At 42.2% G+C, this 8,060-nt stretch overlaps 1 protein-coding gene across 2 annotated transcripts in view; it reads right to left on the reverse strand.

Moving 5' to 3' along the window:
* The window catches only part of SLC16A9 (solute carrier family 16 member 9), a 26,216-nt gene extending 18,793 nt beyond the window's left edge, over positions 1-7,423 (reverse strand). For both annotated transcript variants that reach the window (XM_014940588.1, XM_014940587.1), the window contains exons 1-2: positions 6,818-7,423; positions 3,169-3,284 (exon numbers count right to left, since the gene is read on the reverse strand). The gene's annotated coding sequence lies outside the window, so the exon portion shown is untranslated. The remainder of the gene's footprint in view (positions 1-3,168; positions 3,285-6,817) is intronic.
* Positions 7,424-8,060: the final 637 nt, after the last annotated feature.

The following is an 8,060-nucleotide window of genomic DNA, read 5'->3' on the forward strand; positions in this document are numbered from 1 at the left end:
CCCCGCTCTCGCCGCGGAGAGGCGGGCACCGGGGCCGCGGCGGGCAGCCTGGTGTCCCTGCCCGCTCCCCAGGCCAGCTCCACCGCCGCTGGTGAGGGCCCAGCTCCGAGGCACCACAAAAGACCCCCCGCCGCTTTTCGCTCGCACGCCCCGGCTAGGGCCCCGCGGCTTCACCCCCGGCACACCGCGGATCCCCCCCCCGGGCACCCACCCGGGTACCAAAGACAGCGGTGGCCGCTGCAGGATGGGGACAGGCCCCGGTGTGCTGAGCCTGACACCTCTCCTGCTACCCCTACCCACTTAGGTCAGCTCAGGTTAGAATACAAACGTGCCCAGGAGCTGAGTGAAGTTCTGAGAGCTGAAATATTCCTAGAGCTGAAATGCTGAAGCAACAGCAGGTATTTACAGCCCCTGCAGCTCCTACAGGTATGGCATAACTTCCCTTTCAGAGTTTTAAAGGGGCTAGATCTACCTCACAGCACTCGGGGAAATATTAAAATTAATACTTGCTACTGGAAGGACTGACAGAAGAATGGCACAAACTCAAGTCTCACTTCTAAGACACCTCTGAAGTGAGACAGTCTCCACTGGCATATGGTTCAGGTTTGGGTATCGCATGTCAAAAAGGGCAACCAACAGAAAAGAAAGAAAAAAAACTCCTACAGGTATGGCATAACTTCCCTTTCAGACCTGCACTCCAGATTCACTCCTCTGTGCAATTATTTACAAGAGTTCATGAACTCCAAGTATCTTTTAAAGCAGCTAGATCTACCTCACAGCATTCAGGGAAATATTAAAATTAATATTGCTACTTGAAGGACTATTGCTACTGGAAGGACTGACAGAAGAATGGCACAAACTCAAGTCTCACTTCTAAGACACCTCTGAAGTGAGACGGTCTCCACTGGCATATGGTTCAGGTTTGGGTATCGCATGTCAAAAAGGGCAACCAACAGAAAAGAAAGAAAAAACAAAACAAAACCCCAACAACAACTACCACAGCTCTAGAAAACTTGTCCAGGGAGGAGAACTGAAATAAATGACATTTAACCAAGAGAGAAGGTGGAAGGGAAACATAATTACATTATTCAAGAATTAGAAGAACCCACTGCAAGGAGAAAGGCATTAATTGTTCTGCATACAGATTAGACAACTAGAAGAGGTGAATGGGCTTAAACTCCACCAACAGATAATGCTTTAGATGTCAAGGAAAACAAGGCTGGCAGAGGTTTATTTGGGAGAGCACAGCATTTCAGCAACACACATGCACTGAGCTATAGATTAGACAACTAAAAGAGGTGAATGGGCTTAAACTCCATCAACAGATAATGCTTTAGATGTCAAGAAAAACAAGGCTGGCAGAGGTTTATTAGCATTTCAGCAACACACATGCACTGAGCTGCTTTTAAAGCAGCTAGATCTACCTCACAGCATTCAGGGAAATATTAAAATTAATATTGCTACTTGAAGGACTATTGCTACTGGAAGGACTGACAGAAGAATGGCACAAACTCAAGTCTCACTTCTAAGACACCTCTGAAGTGAGACGGTCTCCACTGGCATATGGTTCAGGTTTGGGTATCGCATGTCAAAAAGGGCAACCAACAGAAAAGAAAGAAAAAACAAAACAAAACCCCAACAACAACTACCACAGCTCTAGAAAACTTGTCCAGGGAAGAGAACTGAAATAAATGACATTTAACCAAGAGAGAAGGTGGAAGGGAAACATAATTACATTATTCAAGAATTAGAAGAACCCACTGCAAGGAGAAAGGCATTAATTGTTCTGCATACAGATTAGACAACTAGAAGAGGTGAATGGGCTTAAACTCCACCAACAGATAATGCTTTAGATGTCAAGGAAAACAAGGCTGGCAGAGGTTTATTTGGGAGAGCACAGCATTTCAGCAACACACATGCACTGAGCTGCAGAAACAAGGAATGACTGAAGACAGGTGTCCAGATAGTAAACAGCCTCTGCTCACTTCGAGCATTCCCTGGGCTCCAGGACACAGGCTGAAATCGAAGGACTTACTGAAATCTTTCCATAGTCACACAAGAGATGGCTGGAAAATAATAATTCTGAAAGAACTGTTCAAGATGTGCTGTTTCCTACACTTCAATACAAACCTAATAAACAGGATAAAACCTTTTTGCATACAAGTGCATATGAAGCTCTGGCTCCCGTTACAGTGCTTGATATAAGCGTTTTGCTTTTTGAATTCTTACAGACACTGAAAAAACAATGTTGTGTGCTGAAATTAAGCACAGGACATTTGACTAGCAAAATTCATAGAATCATAGAATTGGTTATGAGCATCTGAAAAAATAGTGAGGAGGAGGACTGGTGAATTCACAAGTAGTCATTAGACTACGGCATACAAGAAGCTTGAAGTTTATCTACACAGGAGCATTCAGAAGAGTTAAGGTGTATGGGTTACAGCCCACAGTGAAATACATTGGATCTTTATGCAGAGGAAGTGGTCCCAGTCAGATGCAAACCAACTTTAGATCAGACAGCTTTGGACTTGAATGAGAACCCCATCCTCCACTATCCCTCCCAAACCTCGCTTGAGAATTAAAATGCACTTTAAATGAATACACATTGATCTTAATTGGTTTGCTTTAACTTCTCTGAATGCCTTCCAGATGACAAGTCCTCCGCTTTTAATTAACTCTGTTTTTCATATGAACATGCCAGTCCATAATTTTGAGAGGGCAACCTTGCTGGCAAAAGACAGACCTGTGAAAACAAGCCAGAGAAACAAAAAGCTCCATGTCTCCTTTGTCCTTGGTTTCATAACAAGCAACGCAGCTCCCTCCAACTCCAGGTTTCTGCTCACTTGGCCTACAGTATTTTGGCAACTGCCATTTGGCTTAGATTTCAAATCACTGATTAATCTTCTCATTTTTTCACATCAGAAACCCTTCCTACAGGGCCTTCAAAGACAAGTGAGTTATATCGGTGCCATAGTCTCACCTTTCATAACCACACTTTTGTCCCACACATCACCAGAATAATTCTTAAATCCTCACTTTAAAATAGAAAATGAAGTCAAACATTGAATATAAACCCTCTCCTCAGCCTCTGGGGTTTAAGAATCCACAGGATAAGGGTACTCACATAGCGTGGCCAGGGATGAGAGCAGCACTTGGTTAAAAAGTTACCTTATTTTTGGTAAGCCAGGGTTGCAGGATGTGTAGTTCTAGGTCACTAGCAGCTGTCTCAGCATACAGATGATCTAGAAACGTTCTCTACTCTGCAGACAGTGCAGCAGCAGCCCCTGAGGGTACAGAGAAGAAATTTAGGAGGTATTAATCCAGCTATCCTGCAATGGGTCCTTCCTGACAAGAAACACAGCTGGTGTGCTGAACGCACAAAACTGACCAAAAAGGAATTATCACCCTGGATGAAGGGGGAGATATTTGGGGTTGGTTTTGTTTTTTTGTTTTTGTTTCATTGTTCATTATACCTTCTTTAAAAAGAAGGTATATAATCTGCAATGGAGAAAAATTTTAAAACGTAAATGAATTCTAAATATTTGATCAACTACTGTCTTGTAACCTGTGGTCCAGATTGGGAAGCATCCTTTTGTACACTTGCAGTCTCTACACAGTCTGCATAGGAGGAGAAACTCTGGAATGAACATGTCCAAAGTTCATTGTCTTCTTAGGTGTTTTGTTAACTTGCTTGTGGAAAATGTCCATTAATGATTGAAGGGGGAAAGGGTGCGGAAAGCAACCAGTAGTTTGACTAGAGTTTAATTTAAGCAGATGTATTAAATATCTGTGCCTTACAGAGTCTAAAGGACATTCACTTGTCTTCAGAAGCCTTAAAAGACAATATTTCAGTAGTTATAATTTAACCCTTCATGTGGGAGGTTGAAAGAGTGAGGCTTGTCAAGTGCTGTTTGGCCACATTAAGCAGGGCCGTTATACCTTCTCTCACATTTGTGTGAAAGGCAATAAGATTGTTTAAGCTGAAAAGAATACAGATTTCCCCCGCGGTGCCAATAAAGTAGTACCAACCCCCCTGGTGCCATCCTGGCCATGCTGACAGGGAACACAGCCTGCTTTGTTTGGGGAGGTGCAGACCCAGCAGCGGAGCTGCCTCCCCCCACCCAGTCCGGCTGTTGCTGCCAACACACAACGCGACGTGTCCACACCACCCTCTTCTGAAAAGGTCCCACAACACAGGCAAGACCTGCAGTAGGTGTTCAGATGAACTGCATCACCAGTCTAACCTCCGTCTGACTGCGTTCAGCTGCCTACTTCCAAATGAGGATTTGTAAATCAGATTCCTATGTTAGTTGTCAAACCCATATATACATGCAAAACAAATATCACGTGCAAAACTTGGAACAAAAGAAATGTAGCAGTCATTTAGGTCAAAGAATTATAATCTAAAACTGCTTTTTTCAGTTTTACATGACTGAAAGTCTTTTCTTTGTTGTTGTTCTTATGCTACCCATGTAGGTAACAAGGAAAGATATAGGTAAGTTTTCTAAGAAAAGTAATTTTACCTTGCTGATCACTTAAATACTCTTGCTATGCAACACAATTAACTAATGTAGTTGCAAGGCATGTTTTTTGAAGATTTCAGAAGTAAACTTGTGTAGTAAAAGCTTGCTGTAACAAACTAAGGAACTGTGACAATTTTTAGATGATGTATTCTTCTGAATCTGCCATGTATATTTGCTCTCTCTGATAATGGAACTATTTGGGTTCATTAAACAATGATGGTTTATGTATTAGAACATTAAGGAAAAATCATAATAATTTAAAGCTATTTCAAAAATCACATATACTTCAACTAAAATACAACAGTGCACATGAAATGACAAATAAGTGCTGGCAGCATCAAGTGCATCTGCTAAGTGTGTGAAATGGAAATAAAATTAGTGCTGCATCTCCAAGCAAAGAAATTTATCGGTTCCATTTTTCTCGAGCATTCACTTTCACGGAACCCAAAGTAGCACATTTTTATTATGGCACAGATCTTTCATGACCTCTAGGTTTGCCACAAATTCATCAAGATCAATACTAATACAGACCACAAATGCTATTTTTACTGAGAAAAGAATTTTCTCTTGTTTAACCCCATCTTTCCATGTAGCATTGATCTTGTTAAGTGTCCCTCACAGTAAAGCTAAAACCCAGTTAGGATGGTGCACATTACACTAGGATAGCTCAGAATGCACCCATTGCTTTAGGAAAAGGATTCAATTTCCTTCAGAGATTGGAGGAAGATTCCTTCCAGAAGAAAGGAAAAGGTCAGAGCCATCTCACATAAAAGAGGAATACCACATCTCTTTTCTTAGTTTTATTTTCTATTAGCTTCATACCTTAAAAGGCTAGCATAAGAATCTTTATTAAAGACTATGATGCAAATTAGTTAAACACATTTTTACTTTCAGCAGTGGATGAACAGAAAATAGAGAACTGGATGGTTAGTATTGCTGAAAAGCAGCATGAACTAGAGCAAAGCAAGTGCCAGAATATCCCCTCTCGTCCCATGCTACAAACTCCTGGGTGACAGCTGCAGTAATCAGAGCTGCGGCAGAGGGCACGATGAGGTGGCAAAAATGCATTAAAGAATGTCCTTTAAGAAAATAATGACTCATTTGTTGCACAGAACTATCTCTAGTTTCTGCCTGTTGAGCACATGACATGGAGAGGGCTGTTACCAGCCTCATCACATGCCTGCCCATTTCCCAGTTGGACTCAGACCATACTGTGTCAGTTGGATGCTCCAGAAATCCTCAGTTCCCCTCTGGTGGATAGCTTTTAGTCTTTGTAAAAACTATATAAAATAGCTTTTGCAAACATGGGCCAAGTAGATTGTCATCTTGCTCTGCAGCTGAAGTTATCTCAGCATATCAAAAGATTTTTGTTGAGGTAGTCACCAGGTAGAGCACGAATACTGGAGACAGCTCCTCAGAAGTGGTGTTTGCTTATTCCCTGCTGACAATTCATCTACTTCTTGCCAGAACAGAGCACTGAAGTTTAATGGCACGCTTTTATCAGGGCAGGAAGTAGCATAATGCATTCCTGTGAGACTCTGCAGAGCACAGGCATACACTTTTCATCTTCCTTGAGAATTAAGTTCATTTAATAAAGTTGAGTTAACTTTCCCCTCACTGATTTAACTACATTAAAATACCGAGGAAGGCATCTATTTTCTGTCAATGAAATGGAGAAGCTAATAGTAGCGGAATGAAACAGCCAGTGACCTAAATTTATCTCAGTGCAATCTTGTTGCAACGCAAATGCTGTGAAGTTTTTTCTGTATAATACAGTTCTGCCAGTTAAGATGGAGCCTTATTTCCAGTACTGCCCTTAGCCTAGTCCTGAGTCTTCCTTCACAGGCTGAGACCATGATTCCAAATTACACTGCAGTTTTGTAGCTATGCTTATGCACCCATTGAGCTGTTGGGATACAGCATATGCTAAAGCAGTTCACAATTCATCTCCAAATGTCTGTAAAGTGTCCGAAAAGCCCACCTATTTTAATTTTCTACTGCCAAGATAAACTCAGTTAGTGGAGGGACAAAAGGGAAAGGAAGATTCCACAATGGAAGAGGTTTATTTTAAGCCTATGTTAAGCTGCCACCAGCACTTGTCTAAATATAGATTTGTCCACTGTAAACACCCTTAGTCTGCATTTAGTGCAGACACACAGTTACTCAGCAATGGGAAGCAGGCTTTACATTCACACCCAGGCCACAATAACTCTCAATCACAAACTATTTCTTCAGAAATCGGTTATAAGCAGGTTTTTACATCCAAAGAGAAACACTAACCAAGAAAAGCTTACCTCCTCCTCCTGTGGGCATCACGCCTTAGTCATCTAAGCTCTCAAGATCAGAAGCAAGCTCACCAAGGAGCTTTCAGGCCCAGCTCTTCAGCTCACCATGGCTGGCAAAGGATGGGGCTGCGCAGACACGTTCCATGAGCTTTCACAGCGGCTCACACGCGACACGGCAGGAAGCAGCCTGCACTGGGCAGGTGTGGGGCATTGTTCTGCCACTCACAAATCCTGGCATCCGTATCAGGGTTTCCTGCTAACTCCCGTCCTCCACTTGTTAATGCTTGCTCTGCCTCCGAACCATCCATCATTGTATTCTGCAGCATAAATACTGTACTATATCGAAAACACCTCTCTCAAGCACTGGTAATCTCACCGCATCTGCAAAGAGCTTGGACAATCAATAAATTAGCTTAAAATGTACTTGCTCTCACAACTACAATGTAAACATATCCGGTGTGTTCTAACACTGCAATGTGATACTCTCTCCAAGTTTATGTGAATCATCCCCCCAGCAACTCTGAGGAGAACTGGAAACCATCGCCTGTTTACTGATCATTTGAGCTTCCTTACCAAAAAAGGTACAAATACAAAAAAGCATGTCTTCACTGAAACAACTCAAGAACTCCTTTACAACTTCCCAGTAAAGCAGATATAAATGTATAATTGTATGTGTTAAACTTTATTTGGATTTTGGGCTTTTCTACTTAAAGAGTATATAGCAAGTATTGCCAGAATGAAGGACCAGGACGCTGTACTTCAGCAGGCCAGCAGCCCAAGATCTGCCAGTGCTGTGCTCTTGTGCTGACCCAGAATTGTGCAGGGTCAGCATTTGGGATGGTTCCAGACCTCAGTGTAAGAGCTGAGCCTTCATCTCTGAGTATCTAACAAGAACTATCTTTGCAATCTACTTTGAGGTGGAGTATTCCAGTCTACTAATCATTATAGAAAGTAGTGGAAGAACTAGAAAAATAAGAAAACCAAATGGTCAGTAGAATACATGCACGTTACATACTCATCCCTGTCCTGAAAACAGGCCAAGGAAGGTTTCTTCTTCTCAGCTCTGCAAACGACACTTCCAATGCAACATATGCACATAGCAAGTCCTGTCCAAAGCTGTACCACAGTCCCTTATGGTTTTGTGAGCATCAGGATTTTATTCGCTTTCCCATTGCCATTGTCTGTGGCTTTTTCCCACTTGAGGAAGACTCCAGACACCTGTCACAAATAGTACTCCTTGCACGTCACTGTT

This window comes from Calidris pugnax, unplaced genomic scaffold (assembly GCF_001431845.1).
Source record: "Calidris pugnax isolate Ruff unplaced genomic scaffold, ASM143184v1 scaffold39, whole genome shotgun sequence".
In the NCBI taxonomy this organism is placed as follows: Eukaryota; Metazoa; Chordata; class Aves; order Charadriiformes; family Scolopacidae; genus Calidris; species Calidris pugnax.